The 24798-nt window shown below is 36.5% G+C and overlaps 1 pseudogene; it reads left to right on the forward strand.

Annotated features, from left to right (window-relative positions):
- Nucleotides 1-12459: 12459 nt before the first annotated feature.
- LOC148201018 (uncharacterized) lies at nucleotides 12460-14212 on the forward strand (annotated as a pseudogene).
- Nucleotides 14213-24798: the final 10586 nt, after the last annotated feature.

Genomic DNA, 24798 nt, shown 5'->3' on the forward strand with positions numbered 1-24798 from the left:
AAATGGCGACATGTGCAAATCATAATCTCCTCAAAACCGTCATCGGAGAGCTCCTCAAAAATGTAAATCGCAAGGTCGGTGAGCTCCTAATGCTTGCGTTTTCGGAATTAAGGATTTGGAGGAGGAGAAGGCTAGAGATTGCAAAGTTACGAAGGGTTGTGGAGATGGAGTAGTCGAAACGCGAAAGATGAAGATGAAGAAGTGGAGACGCGAAGGTGAAGATAGAAATGAGGAAGTGAAAAACAAAGCTCTGAAAGCGCGACTTTGGGTACCAAGTATTTTGAAAAGTATATTTTGTATAGTTCCAATGGTTTGATAAAGAAACTCCTGAAACCCTCGAAAATTATGATAAAAAATTTAAATTAAACTTGACTGCAATTTTGTATTAAACCACCGATAGTTAGGAGAGGTTTTTAGAATCCGTGTAAACAAAGCTCTACTATAATGTTTTATTTTTATAGTGATACAGTTTCATCTTTTAAAATTTATTGGATAACTTAATTGTATGAATTGATTTACTTGATAATTGTTTGGTCTAATTATATGAATTGTTTGAGATTTGCATCTAAATGAATAAATAGAAAAATAATAAAACAAAAAAGAATTAATTTACTATGACAAATTTTGTATTAGTTGTCATGTCATAATAACTTTAAACGTATTAGGATTGATCCAATTATATTTGTTAGATTAAGTTCATTTACTATAGTAAGTGTTCAAATATTTATCATATAAGTTGGACTAATTATAACATGTTTTAAAAAATGTGTCATAGTAAATTAAAATTATTACGATAAATTTTTAAAAATGTATTACAGTAAATTAAACTTATTATGACTTGAATATTTGTGATAATAAGTCAGATTTGTAATGACAAATTTTTGCAGTGTCATAAAAAAAACATTTTCTTTAATTTTCACAACTAGTCGTGATACTTATCATAATAAATCCATTTTATCTTTAAAAAATTCTCGTAGTGGTCACACATAAGTAATGGTCACATAAGTTTGTGAATGGTGATCACTTCAAATATCATCATAAAAACATTTTGCACAATATCATTTTCATATTGCTAAAGCTTCCTTATATCACAATATCATTTTCATATTGCTAAATATCCTTCACTTTTTTCTTGGTCACGATTCCTTCACTTTGGATTTATTGTTTCGGCCCTTGATCCAGTGATCTAGAGTTACTGGTTTCCAAATATACTGTTGTGAAATATTATTCTTACATTCAAAAGTTCCTATAGGTACAATTCCCCTATATCTCAACAGTGTTCAGCAAGCTCTTTCTTTTTCTATTTTGGCTCATTGAGGTTTTCGATTTTATTATTCTAATGTATCATATGTTAGAATTTATGATTGAGAGATTAACAAGAACAATAAACCCTTTAATCAAAACCAAAATTCCTTAGAACAGTAAAGCTTAAGCATACACGAAAGATTAGACATGAGAAACAATGAATAAGTAATCTGGGTTGGTTTCTGATATGTTGGTTTTTGATCTTACCTCTGTACTGTATCTTAGGTTCATTTTGGATTTTCTCTTCTAATAGAGATAAAGAGAAAAAAAAATAGGAATGATACGATATGCTCACAGATGGGGATCATCACCCTTTAAATAACCTCTGACGATTAATATTTTTTAGTTTCAATATTTATAATTTGATCCCTTTAACAAATTAAAATTATTGTTGATCTCTATACAATATACCTTTCATGACAAATATACCCTTAGCCATATTTATCTTAATTAGATCACTTTATAAAGTTGACTAATAAAATATAATAATCCTAACATATTTAATAATTGTTATATATATATATAAGTGACCCAAATTGCTAACATCATAACTTTTAATAAGAAATTTTAAAATAGTTTGTGATAGGAAGAAAATTGAAAATTGACGAGAAAATTACTTATTTATCCTCAGTCTTAGTGTTTAATATTGTTGGCTTGTATTGATCTTCTTAAATATATTGAGAATTTGGCTGTTTCTCTGACGTCATAAATTTTCTTAGCTGTTGATGTTCATTTGACTACAATAGTAATCGTCAGAATATGATCATGAACAGAACGACCTTAACCCCATCACGACCTACCGTGTCCCTCAATTGTTAATGGCTCAATGGTTTAATATAAAATCTAAATTTAATATTTAAGTTTGAGTCATCATAACCGACGCTTGATATTTTGTTTTTATTTTATTTTTTTATAAAGATTTTGAGTTCCTACAAACGACTCTAATATTTAGATTTACTTTTATATCATTTTTGTGTCTGTTTGACCGACACTATTAACTTTCCAATTATGACCGATGCAAAAATGTGGAATCTAATTCTATGAATTCTATATATACATTTAGTCTGTTACATCCCGATCCATTGGTTCAGAACTAGTTCTGCGTCGCAATCTTTTAGTTCATATGATCTTGCACACATATCTTACGCTGGAACATTCAAGGGCATGTACTTTGTTAATTTTACATCTTCACATACACACTGTTATAAAAGGGAGAGCGAATATGTTCCTTAGAAAGTGAAAGTAATGGGATACAAAAAACAATAACAATTAAAATTACATTCATAATCAAATCACACTTTCAGACTTTTTCTTCCTCTTAATTACATTATAATTACAATCAAATCTCGTATTACATTGAAAAGTTAAAATCAAGCGTATATTTATAAATTATCAATAAATGTTTCTCTTATTTCCCTTTAATCCTTCCCATCACATCAAACTTGTTGAAGTATTGTTTGATGACACGTATATTTACAAATTATCATTAAATGTTTCTCTTATTCTCCTTTAAGGCCCTGTTCTCTTGAGTGGATTTGAGGGAATGGATTTGAGAGGATTTGAAAATAATTTTTTTGTATCGTTTTTTTGAGCAAATTTGGAGGTAAATGAGAGTGAATTTGAAAATAAAATTTGTGAGAATTAGTATAGAATTGTATTCACATGACATATTAAAAAAAATTATTTTTAAATTCACTCTCATTTACCTCCAAATTTGCTCAAAAAAACGATAAAGAAAATTATCTTCAAATCCTCTCAAATCCCCTCAAATCCATTTCCTCAAATCCACTCAAGAGAACAGGGCCTTAATGCTTTTCAGGAGCTCTCGGCCATGTCCTATTTAATTGGCATTTCATCCTAAAGATAAAATAGCACATTCTTTAAGCAAATGGCAGCAGAGGTTCTCCTTAAGCATATAGAAACTGGCACCCAGTTTCTTTGAGCCCACTGAGACTTTCTTCAGACCATCGAGAGCTCCAAACCAACCGACAAGCCTCAAAAATCTTGTCATTTTTGGTCGTTCCTACAAACAAAGCCAGCATAATCTTAGGTTTCACATCTTTTATGACAACAATCATCACTTTTAATCGTGCTTTAGAAAACAAACTGACAAATATTGTTCAATATATGCAAAAACTGCAATTTTCTTTAAACGAAATGTTTTTTAGTTTAATAACAAAATTTAAACTAACTAAGAGTGAAAAAGATATATGTAAACTATCAATCCTATTAATCAAAAGACTATATAATACCTTTGGTACTTCCTTAATTTGATTTTATCACTCTTAGAAAGAAGTATATGTTTGCGTTTTCATCGTCTTCATCATTATTGCCCATGGTACTGATATTTGCCCGAACTCTAAATATTAAGGGATACCTGGAAATATTGGTTTTGTCACTGATGAAATTTCGATTACTTGGTTGAGAAAACTCTTCCAATATCCACTTTATATAGATGCAGAAGAGGAGATGAGCGGTTCAGTGATAGGATTAACGTTAATTAATGTGTTTGTACTTTTCCTTCTGAACTAATTATATAAATAGATTAAAATAAAAACAAAATTAATTGATACGTATATTTAACTAATAAACAGTTTTATTTATATAATATATTAATGTATGCATTGCATTATTTAAGTGGTATCATTAAATATATTGCTCGAAATCAATACATGCATTAATAATATCTTAGTATGTAACGTAAATAACCATAATTACGCATTCAATCACTTACGTAATACATTAATATATGCATTAATTTAATCTATTATATGCAATTAATATAGTAAAACTTTACTGATAACATTCCAAAATACTAGGTTGTCTAGATGTCTATTTATCTATTTATGTATGTATTTATCTATATATTTATTGTTATATTAATATATATTCGAATGAAAATATATTTAATTTTTCGAATAACCATACAGAACTCTTACCTTATACATTAACATATATATTATCTCGTTAACCACGATTATAATAAAAAAAAGGTTAATTTAAGTTTCAAGTCTTTTATACATTTAGGTATTTTTAATTGGGTTTTTTATTGTTAACTGAACCGTTCATAACTTTTAAAACTTATTATTGCTTTTAAGAAAAACTTGTTTTTATGTTTTAGTATTACCTTTTTTTTAGTCTACTTTTCCGTGTAGTTTATGTTAGGAAAGGAAGAGAAAAGTGTTTTGAACGAGAAGTTACCTTGACTTAGCGAGTCTGAATGTGCAGCGATCGTGACCGAGCGGCTGCAATCGAATGGTGTGAATGTGAGCATGAAATGACCAAGCAGCGTAACGGGAAGCACTATGTGACCGAGCAGTATAAACGTAACGAGAGTAAAAATGAAAGTGAATTGTATTTCATGCATTAAAAAAGTACAAGCGGTGTAGTGTATTTATACACGTATATGAGTAACGGAAATAACGAAATTTTAAAATCCTAACTAACTGGAGGCTTGAGTTATACTCTCCTAACACTCTCCCTTAATTCAAGCCTTAAGAGATATAACCCCGATCTCCTTTCTCAAGTGCTCAAATGTGTCAATTTTTAGCGATCTTGTGAAAAGATGTGCCCACTACCGTTCGGTTTTGCAGTAGACTAACTCAATCTTCCCTTTGTTCACCATGTCCCTTAGGAAGTGATACTTAACTTCGATGTGTTTGCTCCTGCCATGACTTACAGGGTTTCTTGCTAAGCTTATGGCAGATGTATTATCCATTCTCAGTTGCATTGGCCTCTCCCTGAGTAACTTTAGTTTCCTTAACAGTTCCATAAGCCATATTCCTTGGCATGTGGCATAGCATTCTGCTATGTATTCAGCTTCACAACTTGATAAGGCAACGACCGACTACTTTTTGGAGCACCATGAGATGGGTGATTCATTGATGAAGAAAATGTACCCGGACGTACTCTTCCTTTCCACTGGATCTCCTCCATAGTCTGAGTCAGCATAACCTATGAGCTTCAATTCATCTTTATGTCTCTCGGCTTGAAACAGAATTCTACGATCACTTGTTCCTTTGATATACCTCAAAATTTGTTTGACGGCAAGCATGTGGCTTTTCTTTGGTTGACTCATAAACTTGATGATTAACCCAACGCTGAACATTAAATCTGGTCGGCTGTTTCACAAAAAACGCAGTGATCTAACTATCTACTTATATGTTGTCTTGTTCACTTCCTCTCCAGCCTCATCTTTCCTTAGCTTGACATTGACCTCCAAAGGACTTTTAACCGAGTTGCAGGAAGTCATTTTAAACTGTTCGAAAACTCTCCCACATACTTCTGCTGATGCAGACAAGACCAGCAACAGTTTGAGTAAACTCCATTCCTAGAAAGTACTTTAGCTTTCCAAGGTCAGTCATCTCGAACTCGGTCTCCATCAACCTCTTGAACTCATCTATCTCTTCCAGTTTTGATCCTGTTATCAATAGATCATCAATATATAAACAGATTATCATTATACTTTTACATGGACTACCTTTCACATACAATCCATGTTCTACTGCACATCTTTCGAAGCTGTGTTTGATGAAGAAGGCATCAATTCTCTTGTTCCAAGCTCTCGGTGCTTGTCTTAAACGTTTACCTAGGGGCTGATGAACGTAAACCTCCTCCTCCAGGGGTTTGTGTAGGAAGGCTGATTTGACATCAAGTTGAAACAATGACCATTCCCTTGCACAAGCCACTATTACCACTACCCGAACGGTCTCCAATCTTACAACCGGTGCGAAGACCTCATCAAAGTCTACTCCTTGTCTTTGAAGAAACCCTTTTCTCACCAGTCTTGCCTTGTGTTTTGAGATAATGTCGTCCGAATTCAACTTCCTCTTAAAAATCCATTTTACTCCAATGTAGTGCTTTCTAGCTAGAAGATCAACCATTCTTAATGTTTTATTCTTTTCTACGGATCTGAGCTCTTCTATCATAGCATTCTTCCAAATCGGTTGCTATAGAGCCTCATCCTCATTCACTGGTTCTGCCTCGGCCATCAGCGCAATGTGAACAAGATTTCCCTCATCATTAATACCTGCATCAGAGTATATCTCATAATCTGTAAACCTTGGAGGTATAACAATTTGTCTACGTGGCCTCTAGGTTGTTGCTGAATCGACATTGCTCCTATTGGTATCTGTGATTTAATCATTAGATTTCCCGAGTGCTTCTCCCGTTCGGTACATAGTATCTCGATCGTTCGGTTCATAACTCTTCTACCGTTCGGTCAACAAATCTCCTATCGATTTTTTCAGGCTGGTTCGTATGTGATGCTAGTCCCATGTTTCATCCTCGAGCACGATCACATCTCTGCTCGGCACCATCTTTTCTGAGATCGGGTTGTAGAGCTTGTATGCGCCAGTTGGGTGATATCCAACAAAAACCATAACTTTGCCTTTATCTTGCAGTTTCGATCATTTTTTATCTACAACATGACTAAATGCAAGAGAACCAAACACTTTAAAATAATGAACCGAGGGGTTATTACCTGACCATGCTTCTAGTGGTCTTGCCTTCAAGCCTTTTGGTAGAACATCTATTGAGATGTGAACATCTGTCGAGACGACCTCTACTCAGAAGCTTTGTGGCACTCTCTTCTCCTTTATGAGACAACTACTCATGTTCATTATCCTTCGGTTTCTTCTTTCCGCTAATCCATTATGTTGAGGGGTGTACGGCGTTGTCACCTCATGTGCAATTCCTCAAATGCATGTGAAGTATATTCTCCTCCTCCATCAGTTCGGAGGACCTTTACCTGCTTTCCACTTTCTCTTTCTACACAGGTTTTAAATTTCTTGAACACTTCTAAAGCTTCATTCTTCATCATGACGATGTATACTCATAGCATCCTACTGTATTCACCAACAAACGTGAGAAAATATCTGTTTTCGGCTAGTGAGGCACACCGAACTATCCACAGATGTCTGAATGCACCACTTCTAGGCATCCTTTTGATGTCATCTGCACCTGTGACTGGAATGGTCTTCGGGTCTGTTTTCCTGTCAAACATGATTCACAAGCATTGTCAGGAATAGAGACGTTCGATATACCTGTCACTAAATCCTTCTCCCCAAGTTGCTGAAGATCCTTGAAGTTCAGATGACCGAACCGCAGGTGCCACTTCCAGCTTTCTTCATCCTTCACGGCAGTCAGACATCGAAGATTCGGTACTGCATCTAGGCTGACTTGGAACGTTCGGTTCTTAGAGATCTTGCTTTTCAAGATCAACATCTTGTTTCTGTCAAGCAATTCCACTTGGTCGTGATTCCCCATGATCACCGTGTTCCCTTTCTCTAGCAATTGCCCAATACTAAGTAGATTGCACTTCATTTCTGGGACTAACAACACATTGGCGATGATAGCATGTGATCCATCCTTCCTTTTGATGATCACATCTCCCACTCCTTCAACCTTCAGAGCACTATCCTCTACGAATTTCACTTTGCTTTTCCTTGTTTCATCAAGGTTTACTATCCACTGAAAAATTCTAGAGCTACAAAGATAGTTATTAAATCGTTAGCGCCGCATAAAAATATTCCTCATAGAGTAGTTGTTAATATGAATAAGAGAAACTCTGTTATAGCCATTTCTGTACATTCAATGTACTCTACGGATAGAGGAATACATAGAGTTAAACATAGTAAAATAAGAAATTAAAAGATTTCGTTGAAATTGTTCGTTTGGAAATTTCCCGAAAAGGCAATCATAGGTTCTTCTCTCCATCGGAACAATAGGGTCGTTATGCTCATTACTAAACTTGTTGAAGAGATAAAATAGAACCAAGATATATCTTTTTGATCAGAAGTTACAGGTCATATGATTTGAACAACCAGAATCAAGGTACCAAGACCTAACCTAAGACCGTGAAGAATCGGCAGTGGTTGTTACCATTAACGTTAGCGGTTCTGAGTCTTCCTAGGCTAAATGTGCCTCCTTATTCTGGTACTTCTTCTTTTGCTTTCCTTTGCTGAAACGACATTCATTGGAATAATGTCCCATTTTATGACAATTAAACATTCGATGTTCCTCTTGTCTTTCTTCTTATATTTTTTGTCAACCTCACCTTTTTCATCCGCCGAATCATACTTCTCGTCTTGATCATCTGCATTGTGATCATTCTTCCATTTCCCTTTTGTTGCTTTTCCCTTCCATTTCTTGAATTTCTTCTTGCCTTCATCTCTGGAGTGATGTGCCTTCAACGCTTGATCATCATTCCGAACAAGATTCTTTCTAGCATTCTCAACTCATGCGCTTCTAATGAACTTTGAAGCTCCTCAATCTTCAGTTTTTCCAAATCTCTGGACTCCTCGATTACTACCACTATGTAGTCAAATCTTTAAGGCAGTGATCTCATAATTCTCTCAATTATCATGAGATCACTGATGGCTTCACCACAACCTTTCATTTGGTTAGTAATCGACAAAATCTTATTTAAATACTCGGCTACCTTATCATTTTCGTCCATTTGCATGAGTTAGTACTGCCTTCTCAGTGTCTGCAGTTTCACTTTCTTGATCTTGTCACCTCTAGAATGGCATCGCACCAATATGTTCCAGGGTTCTCGTACCGTCCTCGCATTTTGAATTTTTTCAAAGTGTGTGTCATCCACACACTGATGGATGATGAATAGTGCTTTAACATCCTTCTTCCTAAATGTTTCCTTTTTCTTCTCTGAGTTACCATCGTCAAGCTCGTATCCCTTTTCTTCTACAACTTCGCTGACGTCTTGAAATCGGAACAAGACCCTCATCTGCGTATTCCACCTACTCTAGTTCTTGTCTGTAAGAACAGGAAAACTCATTGCTGGAATATCTGCCATGACTCAAACCTTCTTTCTCGCTCAAGAACCAAACTCTTGACTGCCTTTCTTGCTTGCTACAATCACACTTGACTTTCCAGTAGCAAGCACCACAAGTTCCCTTCGAACCTGGCTCGGATACCACTGTTAGGAAAGGAAGAGAAAAGTGTTTTGAATGAGAAGTTACCTTGACCGAGCGAGTCTGAACGTGCAACGATCGTGACCGAGCGGCTGCAACCGAACGGTGTGAATGTGAGCACGAAACGACCGAGCAACATAACGGGAAGCACTACGTGACCGAACGGTATAAACGTAACGAGAGTAAAAATGAAAGGGAATTGTATTCCATGCATTAAAAAAGTACAAGCAGTGCAGTGTATTTATACAAGTATATGAGTAACGGAAATAACGAAATTTTAAAATCCTAACTAATTGGAGGCTTGAGTTATACTCTCCAAACAGTTTAAACTAACTCATCCTCTTCCTATAAATAGAATTTTCTCTTTCATCAAGAATAATCAATCCATTTTGAGGTTATTTTCTATTCCTCCATAAAACCAGTATACGTCAAAAAATTACACTGCAAAAATATTATTTATTACTGACGATAATTACTATTAGGGCAATATCCACATGTAAGTTTGAAGTATTGATGGAATTACATACGGATATTTACTGATAAATCCAAGGTTATCGGTAAGTTCTTTATTCCAATGAGTTCAAAATTTGGGTATTCCCTACCCTAAATTCCATTTCAGCGAATTCTTCCTCTTTGCTCTATGCTCTTGTATTTGTCCTTAGTCTGTTGTTGTGGTCCAACCATCCAATTGATGTGTTTTATTGTTCGTTCATCCTCGGCGGAGGCCTTTTTCGTTAATGCCACCATCGGAGGGTGTTGCCATGAGACAACTGGGTGTCTCTTATGTTATGGGTTCTTGTACGAGGGTTCTTGGATTCTGGCATGAGGAGCCCACATCCGTGATGTGGAGTTCCCTGGTCCATTGAGCAAGGACGAGGGTTTGTGTAGTGGTAGGCTTAGACAATCTTGGGGGAGGTTTTGTGGTTGTCTTGTGATATGATCATAGATGGGGCAACAATAAAGAGTTTTCAAAGTGACAACAAGCATAAAAAGAGTAGAATAGATTTCATAGGCTTGTATTTGCCTCTTTGTTTCTTTTCGTTAGTTCTAGTTGAATAAACGCTTATAAACCTTTCTTTTAGTTTAAGCACAAGCAATGTGGGACTTTCCATGGCTTGGTCTTAAAAGAAAAGAAGAGAAAGAAGGTGTCTTAGCTTGTAGCGCAAGGTAGCATAGCTAGCTTTTATGTTTTGAACTATTGGAGAACTAGGTTCCTTATAAACCCTTTGGAGTGGAGAGAATTGAGCAATGTGGGACTCAAAAGTCCCTAGAGGAACTGCAGCAGCTGCTGGATGACCTCCACACTCATAAGTCCCACATCTCTTAGATCTTGCATCCTATCTCACTCCAAAGGTTATATAAGAAGGCTTAGGGGTCTCCTTTTTGTACCTTACCTTGAATCAATTGATTTTGAGTTGATTTGCACTTTGCAATCTTCTTTGAGATAGTATTCTGTCTCCAAAGTCCCTATTTTGGGCAGACCTTATCTTGCTCAAGCAAGTGGCGGTCCTCCTTTGATGCTTATCTTGGAGCTTCCTTCAAGTGGCGCATCTTCAAATCATAAGTTTCCTCTTCCTTAATCTCTTCCATTTTTAATTTCTTTCCCATTCTCTTAAATGTCATTTAGTATATTCTCTCTAGGTATGCACTTCCCCATCATGTGGTATCATGAGCCTTAGGTTTTTGATCTCTTAGGAATTGCATGCTAGAGTAGAATAGCTTAGATATGTTCATTTTCGCTGAGCCATTTTCTGTCTTGCCCAGCCTCTGCGTGAAAATACAGTCAACTTGTATGATTTAGTTTAGCTTCATTTCTAGTCCGTTTTCCATGAAATTTTTTTTTCAAAGTTTCGTCTGGATGTCTAGTTTCATGTACAATTTTTACTTTGTTCAAATTCGTTCTGTGCTGTTCCCAGTAATATTTTTTCTCCACTATGTCAGTCCAGTGCTTACTGTTGTGTGACTTCTAATCTGTTTGCATTGTTTGCTTGTTGTTTTGTACTTGTGGTGGCTGAATTTGATATGTGGACGGTGCTAAGCCCTACCAATACTCTTAAGCAAGGATTCAACACTTCATATCACAGCTTGGAGGTGATTATCCGTAGCTGTCCAGAGCATTATACAAGCAGTCATTTCTTCAAACAGCAACAATGCTATTGGAGGTCTTCCACAAGTAGGTGTCCTATTTCCTTTTGTTTGTTTTTCCAGCTTATAATTCTTGTCTTGGCTGGCTTATTTGCGTCTTTCTTGGTTGTTAACTTTGAATTGAGTCATATGTTTGTCCTCTTTAGGAGTTTTCTAGAGTATTTTTCTGAAATTGCATAGCTAAGAGTTTTTTACATCTCCATGTTTGTATGCTGAATTGAGTTTGATCATCATAGGATTTAAGTGTGTAAACTTTGCTTATATATTCTGCATTAGTAGAGGTCTTAAACCAATCAAATATTAGCTTTGTGCAAACACACCTAAGCACCTCAATTTTACTTGGCCGAGACTAGCCAATCTCCTAAACTGCATGCACCACAAAAAAAAATCAAAAATTGTTTTGCATTGTTTGTGCTGGTCTGGCCATGAGCTATCTTCATTGTTGGTGTGTTTGCTAGCTTCATTTTGAGCCTCTATTTTACTACAATTACAGAATATATAGGTTTGAGGTTTGCCAAATTATTTCCAGCATTAATTTGATCTTACTCTTCAAGTATGCCTAGCATGTTGGTGTGATTTACTTCTTAGTTGTGTCAATTTGTTTGCTGCTGTCTTGTTCATTTTGTGCCACTGTTTTGCCTCCATTTTTCTTGCTGTTTTGTCTTCATAAAATCATTAGATTGCTGCCTCCTTATTGTGTGCCAAGTTTCTTGATTTTTAGGTTCCATTTCCCTCATTTGTCTTGTAGTTTTCATTTTTTCTTTTGGCTTCTACCATGGGCTGTCTTGATTTGGCTCCTTTGCGTTGAGGGTGGATTGTACATATTTCCATTTGCTTTAGACTTGATTTGGTGCTCTCAAAGTGGACTTGTGAGACATTATACTATTTTTAAAAGAAGAGTGCTGACCTTGTTTTGTCTTGAGAGCCATTTTACTGTGAGTTTTGAGCCATTTTTCCTTGCATGCTTTGAGTGCAACCGTGAGTGTGATGCTGTTTTGTGGCTGCTATTTGGACCGTGTGTATCCACCATTTCCTACCAGTTTTGTGTGTTAGCTTTGTTGTTGTTTGCTTTGTTAACATGTCTACAGGTTCAAGCCGTGTTTCCTCCAATGGAGCTAGTCATCACGAAAGTGCTTCTAGCAAATTTGATTTGATGAAGGCTTTTCAACAAATGCAACATCAACTTGACTCCATTAGTAAACGGTTGGACAAGGATGCGAAAGCAAAAGGGGATCAACCTCATGGTCATGATCATGGTTCCTACAAGAAGAAGCAAGAAGCTAGAACCGTAAATGTATACCTTCCCTCGCCAAAGAAGCATCAAGAAGATAAAGCTATGGACCATGGCCTTACACTACCAAAGTTGAACTTGCCTACTTTCAAAGGGGAAGCCGAGCCATCTATTTTTCTAGATTGGATAGTTAAAGTAGACCAAATTTTTGATTTATATAGTGTAAATGGACCTTTGCGTGTAAAGTTAGCTTGTTTAGCTTTAGAGGGATACGCCAAACAATGGCTAAATAGGAGATACTTAACCATGGCCTCACCCGCGAGTACATGGAACATTGCAGGGACATTTTGTACCTCCATACTACCATAGGGACCTCTTGATTAAGCTCCAACGGCTTACTCAAGGTAGACGAAGTGTGGAGGAGTATGCTCGCGAGCTCAAAGTGCTCCTATATCATACTAACACTAAAGAAAATGATCATGCAAAAATAGTTAGATTTATTAGTGGACTCAATAGAAACATCCAAGATGTTTTGAAACTCCATGATGATGAGACTTTAGATGAAGTGGTTCATAGGGCCATGAAAGTTGAGAAGAAACTCTTGCAAAAAGAGGCTTTTCACAACAAAATTTCAAAAGATGTTTTCTACAAATCTTCATCATCAAAGGATAAAGCCAAGAATGTTTCTAAGGAACCCACTAACAAATCTTGTCCTCATTCTTCTTTTAACCATTCTTCTTCTAACCATTCCTCCTCCCCATCTACATCTCCTTCTAGACCTAGCCATATTAAGTGTTTTAAATGTTTAGGGCATGGTCATATAGCATCGTCTTGTCCTAATAAAAGGGTAGTGTGCATTAGGGAAGAAGAAGTTGTCATTAATGAGTCTACCTCTTCCTCACCTACACACACTTATAGCTCTTCTTCCTCACCAAGTGAAGAAAAAGAGAAGGTTATGCTTCATTGTTTAAATAAGGACATTCAAGATAACCAAGAGGAGAGAGTAAAAGAAGAACATGAGAGGAAAGAAAAAGAGGAGAAAGCAAACAAAGAAAAAGAAGAAATTGTGAGAGAAAAGGAGAAGGCAAATGTCCTAATCACAAAGAAAGTGTTATTGCAGGCACCTTCCCCTCCCATCATTCAACTGGATCCAAGCTATGACAGGGGAGTTTTTCCATCCTTCCACTTTTCTCCAAATATTAAGCTTTCTTCTTTTCCTAAAAACTTTTGTGAAAATATCCCATCTTTCTCATCTCTTATTACCACTTCTTCACACACCATTTCCAACCCATATCTTGATTTAATGTATTCTTTTTTACACTTAACTCAAGACAAAAATAAAAGTTTTTCTAAAAAAGGATTTTTAGTTTTCGTTAAAAAAATAAATCAAATTTCAAAGACCCATTCTTTCAATTTTCCTTTTCCATATACATTGTTTGGTAAACATCAATTTATTGACAAAATGTTTGATGTTTTTTGTAGGTTAACATTTGATCCAGGAGGAGTTCCTTTGGTTTATACACGAAATAAGTCACTAATCTCTCTTTGTTGCAGGTTTTTCAAGATTCGAGGTCGAATCCTCTCCAAACTGGGGGGATGATATGATCATAGATGGGGCAACAATAAAGAGTTTTCAAAGTGACAACAAGCATAAAAAGAGTAGAATAGATTTCATAGGCTTGTATTTGCCTCTTTGTTTCTTTTCGTTAGTTCTAGTTGAATAAACGCTTATAAACCTTTCTTTTCGTTTAAGCACAAGCAATGTGGGACTTTCCATGGCTTGGTCTTAAAAGAAAAGAAGAGAAAGAAGGCGTCTTAGCTTGTAGCGCAAGGTAGCATAGCTAGCTTTTATGTTTTGAACTATTGGAGAACTAGGTTCCTTATAAACCCTTTGGAGTGGAGAGAATTGAGCAATGTGGGACTCAAAAGTCCCTAGAGGAACTGCAGCAGCTGCTGGATGACCTCCACACTCATAAGTCCCACATCTCTTAGATCTTGCATCCTATCTCACTCCAAAGGTTATATAAGAAGGCTTAGGGGTCTCCTTTTTGTACCTTACCTTGAATCAATTGAATTTTGAGTTGATTGAACTTTTGCAATCTTCTTTGAGATAGTATTCTGTCTCCAAAGTCCCTATTTTGGGCATACCTTATCTTGCTCAAGCAAGTGGCGGTCCTCCTTTGATGCTTATCTTGGAGCTTCCTTCAAGTGGCGCATCTTCAAATCATAAGTTTCCTCTTCCTTAATCTCTTCCATTTTTAATTTCTTTCCCATTCTCTTAAATGTCATTTAGTATATTCTCTCTAGGTATGCACTTCCCCATCATGCATCAAGATTAAGCCATCTTCTTTTATCTAAAGTAGGAGGTTAATGTTATTTACTTGTAGAATTTTGCAATCAAATATGAATCAAATGTGATGTGTTTCTTAATTATTAGATTACTTTCGCTAATTGAAGAACTGAGGTTAAAGCAAGATGAATGAAAACTTGGTTTAATTGTTGCTTGTTGTCTTGTAGGGTTAAGTTATTATTTCATTGGGTTGGGGTATAGTTGTCTTGAGTTTTATTATAGTTGGAGTATTTTCACTAAGCCTGATAATGAGAATAATTATGTTTATGTGTGTTGACCTTAAATTCCTAAGTTTAGAGTGTTAAGAGGCATGTTTTAACCATTGGAGTGGGTAACCTACTAGTTGTGGGTAGTTGGAGTCATGTAATGGGAATGGTTTTAATGTAGAATCTCTAGTTTCATGTAGGACCTAGTCTAGTGTCTATTTTGTGTAGCTCTCGGGTGTAAAAGTGTTGCCTAAAGGAGGAACTATGACTGAGAGAGAATTAGGTGCATTATTTTTAGGCTGAACCGTGAATTAGGTAGAGGTTTAAGGTTAGATTACAACAACTAGTAAGGGGGCTCTAGTAAAAAATTAATTCAATTTAGGGGAAAGTTAGAAAGTTAAATCAATTGTTATGGGACCACAATATCAATTGTCCTTTGAACAACATAGTTCAAAGCTTTTCTAATGTATTATTCCTACAAATCTTAACAAGTACCATGTTGTTGGAACTTTGATTCACCACTTAAAGTTGAAGACTTTGTCTTTATTTGGAGTATTATAAGAAGTTTCTAGTAGGAAAAAGTTAACTAGGCCAAGGGAACTGTAACTTGATAACCCTAATGAAAGTAAACTAAAACATAACCTAGTCTTAGAGTGATGTCTGTTTTGGTATATTCTTCGATATATAGTGTAGTATTTACACATCCTTAAAAGTAATTGTAAAACTCATTAGGATTTGTACAACTCATTTTCTATATGAACCTCCTTTTGTGATTTAAAATTTTCATCCTTTGAATTGTCATAAAAACATGGCCGAAGTTCCCAACTACCATGGATGGGTGTATTATTGTTATTATAGCAGCAGGAGAGGTTTGAAGAAAACTTTTGTCGAAGAAGTTGAAGAGTTTTTTCGAACGGCTCGACAATATAAATATTATGCTCTTGATAGAGAGATTAGATGCTCATGCATCAAGTATGAATGTAAAAGAATTTTGAAAGATGAAGTGCTAAAAGTTCACCTATACTAAAAGTGGTTCATGCCAAATTGCAAGATTTAGACATTTCATGGTGAAGAAATTTCCTCTACCTCAACTACTTGTGAAAATTGGCAGGCGACAAGTTCGAACACTTTTGTACAGATCTCTGAAATGGATCACTTTATGCATATGTAAGAGATGGTCAATAATGCTCTTAGTCGACATGTTGAATAGTAACAAGTCGTTTAGAGTCTCTAAATGAAGGCACTCAGGGTTTTGCATTTTATTGGCAAAAGCAAATGAGTCTGTATTTGAAGGGTCAACAAAGTTAAAACTGTCTATGTGCATGTAACACCCCAAAAATTCAGGGTGTCACGGATTACTAAAAAATCGGTAAATTTCAAAACTTTATCATAGCACTCGAAAACATATTTTTCAAAAATCTTAAAATTTAAACATGAATAATTTATTCAAAACATAATAGTTCCAGAATCCTCATCCAATTACATTATTCATAATTAATGAAAATAACGAAGGAAATATAGAAGTCCAATTACATTGTCTCAAAGTTCAAACGCAACAACCTTAAAAGAAAATCTGAAGTCTGTCACCCGTCATCTCTCGAATCTTTCATGTTTCAATAACATCTGTAACATCATTTCCTCAAGTATAATTATTAAAACCTCGACAAGTGTACCGAATTGTATCAAGTAATAATAAATGGTAAGACCAAGTATCATTTCCCAAGAGACTCACGACACTAAATAGTCATGTAATTACTTAACTAATTAAGACTTTGAAGAACAATATAGGGTTTTTAAATGTAAAACAAGAAAGTAAATGTGAATGCAGTTTTTGATCAATTGAAGAGAAACGCAAAAGTGAATGATGATGTTGGTATTATGAGATGAAGATGTTGTTTGGGTTTAGATTTCACCTAATCACTCTCATGCATATAAGAATTATTCTTCATTATTAATTGTCAATGTTACTTTCTAAATTACTTAGAACCCGATGTCTCGGCGAAAGAAGCCTATTCTTAATTACTATACCACAATGTCTTGCATCCCAAATAATTAATTTTGCATTACGAACGGAAGCTTAAGACAACCAAGCGTTCTATCCTTATGTCTAGGAAATAGTTCCCTTGGGAGAAATTCCCCAGTTCTAGATTTCTAGGTATTTGTCAATAACAAAGAAAACTAAAAATCATGGCATGAATGAGTTAAACATAACAAGCATAGAGCAGAGGAGAATAACCCTTACAATTAATGAAAGAAGCATATATAAATAGGAATAAATTAAAATACATGAGAGCTTAGAGGTTACATCTTCCCCAACAAAAAATGAATTTAGTTCCCCTTTGTCATTGAGAAACTAGATGTACAATGAAATGAGAATGAAAGATAAACCCTAAAAACCGAAAAGGAGAGCTTCTGCATCCAATGCTAGAGAGCTGAAAAAGTCTAAATTTGCGTCCCTTCTGTCAAAAGATACCCCCTCTAGGACGTGCAAGTCCTTATATACAACTGAATTGGATTATGTGCCAATGTCACCAGCGCAAAGCGCCCTTACTTAGGGCGCCCAAGCGAGCTTGCGAGAGAAGTGATGCTCAGTGCCCCAAGAAGGGCGCCCAAGCGTGAAACGGTACTCGAAGACTGGCGCTCAGCGTCCATGAAAGGGCGCTCAAGCGTGGGTACGAGACATCCTATGCTGAGGGCCCCAGAAAAGGACACCCAGGCATGGGTGCGAGACATCCTACGTTGAAGGCCCCATAAAAGGGCGCCCAAGCATCCTACGATCTTTTGCAACCTTCTCTTCTAGTGCTCTTTCTATCCTTTCTAGGTTCCAACTTCTTGATATTTTAACTCCTCTTTCATCCCAATTTCCTACAAAATCAAGGAAATTTAGTGATAAAATCCTCAAGTATAACCTAACTCTCTTATTGACAAAAATAAGCTTAAAGCAAGAGAATAAGCAAGTTTCTAAGTCAAAAAGGGTTCATTTATCATCAAAATTGAATCCAAAATAATGGTGAAATCTATCGTTATCACAACTCCAAACTTGAAACTTTGCTTGTCCTCAAGCAAAACAAAACCTGGCTTAACAACATAGCCAAACTACAATGGTCTATCACACCAAAAAGAATTTTTTTTTCTAGGAAATGTATATCACTCATGTCTGCTCCTCATAGAAAGATCAGTCAAGACATAACAATGCTTTAACCAATCAAGCTCAACTATGGTGCTCACTTAATCAAAACATACACAATAGATGCCAACTTCATTAACAATTAACAACCAAGCAAGAATGTTATCATAAAGTGCATGGAACAATTCCTCACCCAGGATAGTGTTTCACTCTAACTCAAAGGTGTATAGTGAGGGGCCACTCTTACACTCTACTATCACAATGTCACATAAATCAACTTTGCCTTTCATTTAAACACATCAAACACACTTACAAGCAATTTATCATCACAAGGACTTTTTCTAGGCTTTAACATGGCAGACTAAGAAGAAAATTGATTTTTCTAGACAACAAAATTCCTTGAGTTAAGAGAGTGAACAATTTACTTCATGATACAACATTAATCTTTCTTTATCCTTTTATGTGAGAAACCAATCTTGAACTCATTCTCAACTTTAATTGCATTAACCTTAACCTTTTCTTTTCTTTCTTTTCTTCTCTTTTCATTTTCTTTTGCTCAATGCTCTTTAAAGATTTTCACAAAGTTCTATCCGGTTTCCCACAACCCCAAACTTGAACCATTCTCCATTACCACATAAACATACTCTACTCAACTCAAGGCAAGGATTTCAAAAAGGTTTTTTATATTTAGGCTCAACGTTCAAAGGGTAGAACAACATTGTTCTTTATTGGGTTCACATATTGGCATTGACTTATATGGAGAAGAAAAACATGGCCTTGATCATGTGTAACAAGCAAACAAGTGGTTCAATCATAAAAACTCAGGCAAAATCAATCATGCTTCCAAAGCAATAACACTCAATCAATCAAAAACTCTGGAGTACAACCTCTCACAGGTTAACTCAAGTTCCACAATTTGATAAACATCCTGTCCAGCATATTAATCACATTAAAATTATGCATCTGTTTTTAACACAACTATGAGAAACCACCATCTATGCTTCCAAGCTAAAGCAATCATTAACTCAACCATGAATCTCAAAACAATAGAGCAAGCACAAGACACTATTACTCATCACAAAACAATTCATCACCAAACACCACACCATTGCAGCACATTTATTTAGTTAGCCAAGTACATAGTTCAAACTGAAAACAAAATCAACAAAGTAAAGAAAAGAAAAGAAAAGAAAAATCCTGATCTAGCAGCATCCATCAGTAGATGCTATCATCTAAATCCTTTGGTCTCGGACTTGCCAGTGCTATGAAGTCCGGAAAAGCAACATCCTAGCATCCTTCACTAGATGCTATCATCTGACTCATTATCCTCTACTATCATTTGAGCCTTCATCATCTTCTTCGTCCTCTTCATCTTCTCCATCATATTCCTCATCCTCATCATTATCATCCTCCTTCATGGTTGCAGCTCCAGATGCTCCAACTCCTCCACTAGCTTGCGCCGGATTAGTAAGCCATGCAACACGGGCCATGAAAGCATCCTGAGACGAGCTGGCGCTTAGGGAAGGCAGATGTCAGGGTCATTAGTAACGCCTGCTCGCCTCTGTAAAGTGCCTCCATCCTGGACTACATTAGAGACATATACATGTCTTCCATATGAAAAGGGGCAACATCCTCAGCCTGATCCTACTAAGCTGCTTGTGGTTGTCTCTTGTGAGCCCTAGGAGGCTGAGGTCCTGGCACTGACACTCGCTCCTCATCTAGCATACAATACTGGTATAATAAGAGGCGTCAATCTCCTTCCTAGGTCGCACAAAGGGTGGAAAGGAAGTGTTCACACCTTCCAGCTTAGAAAGGTGTGTGATGAGAGATGAATGCCCTAGAGGAGACTTGTTGCTTATAGCGTGGGCACATTGTCTAATCTCATTTTCTATGACATGCCCCACATTGATGTTTAATCCTCTGAGCACACAATAGAGGAAGACGACTCTATGTGTCATAATGTCTGACACATGAGAGCATGGTTGGATGTTGGCATGTGTAAATGCCATCCAATACTTTTCCAGGGGGGTTAAGAAAGATCTCCTGAAGTGAATAGGCAAATCCTGCCTATTCCTTTGAAAGTGCCCCCCTGCATGCATAAAGGCCCTTCCACTTCTTCATAATTTATTTCCTCTTCAATTGCAAAAGCAAATTGGCGTTGTTCCCCTGTTCATACACTACCCAAGAAAGAATTTATGGTGGCAGCATCATAAGGGATCCTCTTTCCCCTTACATAACTGGTATACATTTCATGGTTTCCACCAAAGGACCTTGCATTTGTATAAAATTCTTTTACCACTACTATGTTGGCAAGTGCAAGGTAGGAACCCAGCTGCTCCCATTGTCTTCTCCCTAGCTCCCTCTCAAATTGTAGAGCCATGAAATGAATCAACCCCACCTTCCTCTCCATTAGCAGTCTTTGTTCTGAACTGTCTCAAAGTGCCTTTCATGATTGCGTGAAAGGAACTTGTTGAAGTATGCCTGCTCTCTCCTCTGTTTCCATTTATCTATTTTGTTGGCAACGATCTTGATACGTTGGAACCATATGTGGATGCCATATCTGCACCAAAAAGATACACAACATCCATACTAATGAGCAATCCAAATAACAGTCAAATCAATAACATACTCATTATAAGTTACAAATATGCTCTCTCATGTTCTCAACACAGTTCACACTCTCAACAACAAACATCCGACATATCCATCTTAAAATTAAAACACAAACCAAGCATCAACCACTTCTCGCCAGCGCTGAGGGCTGTTACCAATGAGGAGCATTGGTACGTTGAAGATAAAAGATTTTGATGATGCTGCAAGTAATAAAACTCGAAGAATCAAGTCATAATTGTTTTAAAAGCACTTTAGTAGTTTGAAAATGTATTAGGAAAAAGTTTAAGCATGTGTAACTTAGAAATTTTGTATATCTAAAGAAGTTGCGTATATAATCGATTATGAGATAGAATAATCAATTATCTTGAGCTGTCTTGAATAACCATTTTTGCTCTAGAATAATCGATTATCACTGGTCCTGATGAGAACTGCTCAAGTCCCTAGAATAATCGATTGTTCTTCAGAATAATCGATTATCACTTTTTGAAAATACCTATAATGGACTTAAATAATGGATTATCACTAACAATAATCGACTATCACTGACAGTTGTAATCTGACTTTTCACTTCAGACCAGTTGTCTATATATAGTCGTTTTTAAAACCCTTAGAGGGTTAACTCTAAGCTTTTTGAGAATATAGTGTGATCTGAGGAAGTTTCAAAAAGCTAGTTCATTGCATTACCTGGTCTCGTGAATAGGAGAAGCTCGCGCTTTGTGGATCAAAGGTCAGAGCGGTTCTCTTCGAGTTGGCACCGCTGCAGTTCTTCCAGTTCATTGGTCGAAGGAAGACTGTTTATGCACTGTTCCGGTTCGTTGGTCGAAGGAAAGTGTAGTTTGATCGCTTCCGATTCGTTGGTCGAAGAAGCACCCTTCCGATTCGTTCGTCGAAGAAAGGATTTATCTTAGTGTTTCATTCACTCTATTGTAAATCTGTGAAACTCATTTTAGTGAAAACGTTAATCACTTTTTATAGTGATTAACAACTAGACGTAGAATCTTTTGATTCGAATCAGGATAAAAATTCTCTGTTGAATTTTTTACTCCCTACACTCTTTACATTTTCCGCACATCAATGTCCAATAAAATTTCTCTAAAAAACTAATTTTATAAAAACAGACCATCTTAACTTAAGTTATGACCGAACACGCTTTCCGCTTACTTTATTCCGCTGCGCGACTCTACGATACCGGTTGTCATGATACCAACAAGGGCTACTCAGGGGCCCTCAGCGTCACCTGAACACAACCAGAAACAACAGCAGATCAAGAAATCAGAGCATAGGCAGATTCCCCCGCACTGAGCGCCACTGAGGGGGCCCTTAGCGTCAGACCAGAAATCAAAATCACGGCCTTTGCTGGCCAAATGCCTCACGCCCGTAGTTTAAATAGTGTTATATTGATGAGTCAATATTTTCTTGACTTCACTTAGCTTATTGTACCGGATTTAATTAGATAATTGTGTTTGAATGTCCAGTATTTTCCCATTTTTGCTAATTGTGTTTAATTTGACCAGAAATTCTTATTTTAATTAATTTGAATTATCTGAGGCTAATTGTTTGCATTATTAATTGCAGGGAAATTTTGGATAATATTTTGGGACATTTGGAGAGTTGTCACAGAATTCAAGACTCTCCACAAAAGAAGTGTGCACAAGAAGGAGGACACTATGGTGATTTTACTCTTTGGGATTATGAGAAAGGGGTGCTTCATTACTGGAAAAAGGATGACATCCAGTAAAGCACGTGAAGGAGGTGAGCAATGTTAATCAAAGGCTGGACTTCACGCTCCTACTGCTGGCACAAGGTTACATTTTTTATTTGAAATTAAAAAAAAAAACAACATGTCCAGCAAATTGAAGTGGTGTCACGGCCCAACAAATTAAAAAGCACCACGGTCCAGCAGCAAAAAGGGGAGGGTCCAACAGGCCTTCACGCTGCAGCTGCTGATTCACTTGGTGCTTGGAGAGGTGCAACCCATGAGCACAAAAGGAGAGTCCAACATAGACAGGTGGTGCTGGACCTAGCCTAAGGGCACGCTGGATTGAATTTGTTCAGGAGATAATTGAGAGCGTCCACATGGATGGGGACAATTAATATGAAGTAGGGCAGTCGCCACGGAGGGAGGTATTATTATATTCTGAATTGAAAGCACACAGAGGAGAGGAAGGAGGGCTACGACTGAAGGAGTTGCGTCTAGCAGGGAATGAATTTTTATCATTTTACTTTGCTTCGAAAAAGAAGGATACATTGGTTCATTATTTTGTGTCTTTCCATGTTTATTATTCGATTTTCTTTATTTTGAATACAATCAGTTGCTCACTTTTTCTTAATTCAATCGTTGCTTTTTAATTCACGAAAGATGCATTTATGCTTTAGTAATTTCATGTCCAAGCTGTAGTGTGCTTATGCTGAACGTTGTTTTTTTTTATTCACATCAAAGCGTTTCTTATTTCTATATTGCATTTTAGTTGATTCACACCAAGGGGAATTGAGATTCGTTCTTGCTGCACGTCGCTTGCTTCCAACGTTGATTTCTATTAGAATGAAGAGCACATTTCATTTTCTTACATTTAGTAAAAGGGACGTTTTGGGAGAGGAATTTGCATTCAATTTGAAGGTGTGCTTGTCACGACTGGAAAGAGGCACACAATGCTGGATGGGAATAAAAGGGACCAGCCGCCACGCATCGAGGAACACTCATTACCTTTAATTTATGGGGACACATGTTACGACCTAGAGGAAGCACAGACAACGAGAAGTAATTTTATTTTCTTTCTTTGGGAGCACACGTATTGCTGGAAGAGAAGCGGTGTTCCAAAATCAACATTTCAAGGCTTTTCAATTTGAGAAACAGTGCAACAGCTCACTTCCATTCTCGGTTTGCTGGTCATTCAGAAGCTCATTTCTTTTCTTTGTTGGAGCGGTAGACACGGTTTTCGTTTTATTAGATTCACTCTTGGACCGAGAAGGATTTATATACTTGACATGTTAGCTCACTCATTTTGTTTTATTGCACTGTTAACGCGTTTTCTTTTACGTGTTGCTCCGTAATGAAATATCATTCTATTTTTTTAGCTTAAGCGTAGCAACTTTTTTTTTAGTCCTGCACAATGTGCATTACAAGGTTTTAGCTTGCATTTTCATTTTATTTTACTGTTCACGCACCTTAGCATTGAATGTTTTATTCCGGTGTTTTCGTTCATTTTAATGTTGTCTATTCTGTTCGGTTGTGATAATTCATTGTAATGTTAGCTTAACTAAGTTGGGTTGGTCATTAGCGATATTACATTGTTTCTTTGAGATTTCCTGAACTGTTCTTGTGTTTATTCTCTCTACCTGACATTCTATGAAATCTGATTGTGTTCTTGTAGTAGGTATACGCTTAGTTGCCTAATTGGTGATTGCATCTTCGCTTAGTTGATCAATCTGTATAAAAAACATTGGATGGAATGGATGTATTGTGATCGCTTAGTTCGCGATTATGATAGCATGATTGGTCTTTCCTTAGTTGATTCATTCATGTTAGATTAGAGGTTAGAGTACTTTATTAATGAGACTCTTGCACTTTAACTGTCATGCCACTACTCTAATTTGGCTCATTATTCAATCTGTTTTATGCTTTCGATTGGGCATACGCTTAGTTGCCTAATTGGTGTTTAATCTTCACTTAGTTGATTAGAATGTATAGTGCAGGACTGATTGGATTTGTTCATTGCATTCGCTTAGTTTGCAGTTTTGAAGACCGAATTAGCCTCGCTTAGTTGGGTGATTCGTGTTGGATTTGGATAAGAGTAGTGTGTAATTGTTGTTCATCTGTGATTGGAAGCATAGTAATTGAGTTACTGACCAACCGTTTTAATTCTATGTTTACATCCGTGTTTATATCCGTG

This window comes from Vigna umbellata, chromosome 4, assembly GCF_029865625.1.
Source record: "Vigna umbellata cultivar VRB3 chromosome 4, Vumbellata_1.0, whole genome shotgun sequence".
Classification (NCBI taxonomy): domain Eukaryota; kingdom Viridiplantae; phylum Streptophyta; class Magnoliopsida; order Fabales; family Fabaceae; genus Vigna; species Vigna umbellata.